Source organism: Habropoda laboriosa, unplaced genomic scaffold (genome assembly GCF_001263275.1).
Source record: "Habropoda laboriosa isolate 0110345459 unplaced genomic scaffold, ASM126327v1 scaffold822, whole genome shotgun sequence".
In the NCBI taxonomy this organism is placed as follows: domain Eukaryota; kingdom Metazoa; phylum Arthropoda; class Insecta; order Hymenoptera; family Apidae; genus Habropoda; species Habropoda laboriosa.
This window is the reverse complement of record NW_017100914.1, coordinates 19,258-21,732: the sequence shown is the minus strand read 5'-3', so window position 1 is coordinate 21,732 and position 2,475 is coordinate 19,258. Positions and strand designations below refer to the sequence as shown.

Sequence of the window (2,475 nt, the reverse complement as noted above, 5' to 3'; positions counted from 1 at the left end):
GCTGTTTTAATTCTTACGAAATAACGAGCACCACGGGGTCGGGTCGCGTTGCCAGTTTGCGAATAGCCAGGCGACCGCCGCGAAATCCGCTTACCTCCCTTTTGCTCGCGGTAAAGCGGCCACGGAACGAGCAAACCGAGCTTCTTTCGCCCAGAGAAATTTCACCGTTGCACCCGTGTATACGCGCGCGTGTGTGTGTGTGCGTGCAACAGGAGAGAATGGCGCTGCGGCCGTCACGCTGTAAACTTTCGCGTTTCGTGTACCAGGGGGTCGGAGAGGCGAGAGCAGGATTCTCGAGGATCTCCGTTCGTAGTTTGAAAGAGAGGAAAAAGAAGAAAAGCGGGAGAGAATCGCCGGGTTGTATCGCTCTGGAGAAAAAGTCCACCGCCCCTCGAGCGGAGCGAACCAAGCAAGTTCACGGGACTGCAGTTCAGAAGCGTCGTTCTCCGAGTAATAATACGTTTCGCCGGCGCAACGTTTAATCAACAGCCCGTGCCCGCCTCCGTCGACCACCGACGCCTTTGAGGAAACTTTTCAGCCGGCCCGATGAAAAATATTTATTGCGTTCATACGTTCCTCCCGGTTCCCGCTCTCTTTTTCTCTCACGTATTCCCTACCATTCTCTATCGTCACGTCCTGCGAAGTTTCGCTCGGGAAAACGTACACTTTCCTACTCTTCGAGGATTTCCGCGATGAACAAGATAGGTGGAACGAAGGAGCGTAAGATTCCTCGTGAAGAGTGTAGTTGGAGGAATTTAGAGAAGAACGAACTTCCGTAGATGTATCAACTGTTGCTCGTGTGTTTTTTTCACGTATACGACGACACTTGCTGTCTCTGTTCGATTTCAATTATGCTTGAATCCACCGATTTCTAATCTAGCGAGGATACTAGCGAGTCGTACTAGGAGAAACAATAAGAAGAAGAAGAAGAAAAAACAGAGGAGAATCTCGGGGCAAGTGTTATCACCTAAGTCACGAGAGAAGGTAGTCGCGTAGTCAGCCATAAATTTAAGCTTCTCTGGCCGACAGCTAGGTGTCTTGGTTTTTGTTTACGCGTGATATACGAGCAAATCTACCGTTCTGCTCGCGATACCCGGAGATATATGTCTGTGTCTGTCACTGAGAAGCGTACGTGCCCGTGCGCGAGACGCAATCGGCGTGAATTGAAACTAAGTTGGCCGGCGATAGAACCGAGCTTCGACGACAGCAGATAGAGGGTACGTATGTGTGTGTGTGGGGGGGAGTAAAGGAGAAAAAGAATAGGGAACGCATCCTCATCTGATGGTTACACGGACGCATACAGAGGGAAAGATTTCAAGCCGCGGATCATCCACGCAATCATCGGAGCCGATACTCTCGACAACGCGGTTCGCTCGGTGTAATAAAGCGGAATGAAAAAAATCGGTCGCGACCTAAATCTCGGCCACGTTAGAGCACCCTATCACTCGACGCATCAGCGAGCTCGTTAATGATCGTTTTAATATATGCGACGCGACTCGATACGCCTATGGAAACGTTACTTCTCTCCTCTCGTTTTTTTCTCTCTCTCTCCCTTTTTTTCTCTTCTTCCATCCCCCTCGGCCCCGCGGTGGCGGACACGCGGCAGGAGGAATTAATTAAAAATCCCATCGGCTGGGTTTTCTGTACACTTTAAATCGGGAAACGATTTTCATCGGTGGAATAAATTGAAATCGAACTCGAGGAACGAACTTGTCGTCCGACTGCTTGTCGGTATGGGAAGAGGAGAAGAGCGTTTGTTCGAGATCAGACGGAGGTGTAGATGGCCCGTTACAGAGGAAGTAGGTTAACGTATTTAAAATCTCGATACAAAGTAACCACGGGGGATGGGGTACGACCTATAAAGATGAAAGACACATCGGCGTCAGTCGCGTCTTTCAGAGAAAAACGAAACCTGAGAGAGCTGGGGGTCCATGCAAGTTGCCGGAAGAAGTCTTAGAACTGCACTCGAATCCGCTCGACTGACCCGTTGAAAGGGGAAAATAATAATTATCGAGCGGTGGTCACGAGGCGGGAACTTCGAAAGTAACGATCTCGTTATCGTTTCGCTTGGAGAGCCGAAGGACTTAAGATAATAAGTTTGCTTGGGAGGGTGGAGAACGTAATAAGGAACTAGAGTGCGCTCCTTTTCACTCAACTTATTAATTCCATTAATAATTCCTTCATCCGATTTGACGCACCAGCACGGCACCGCCGCGATTCTCAAAGAGCGGATGTCCACGATGAAACGGGAGCACCGACGGGAACTTTTTATCTTTCGCGTTTCGATGTAAGAAACCCAGAAGCTTGGACTTTTCTCCTCGTCGAATCCTATCAACTGGCTTCCCTCTAGGACGTCAGCGTTCGAAGAAAGTTACTGACGACTCGCGGGCAAAAGAAAACGACGAACAGGAAGAAAAAGAAGAAGGAGGAGGAAGAGGAAGAGGAGGAGGAGGAGGAGAGCGAGCGAGTGGAGGC

The 2,475-nt window shown here is 49.7% G+C and overlaps 1 protein-coding gene across 1 annotated transcript in view; it reads right to left on the bottom strand.

Moving 5' to 3' along the window:
• The window catches only part of LOC108577544 (RNA-binding protein Musashi homolog Rbp6-like), a 326,939-nt gene that overhangs the window by 323,570 nt on the left and 894 nt on the right, over positions 1-2,475 (bottom strand).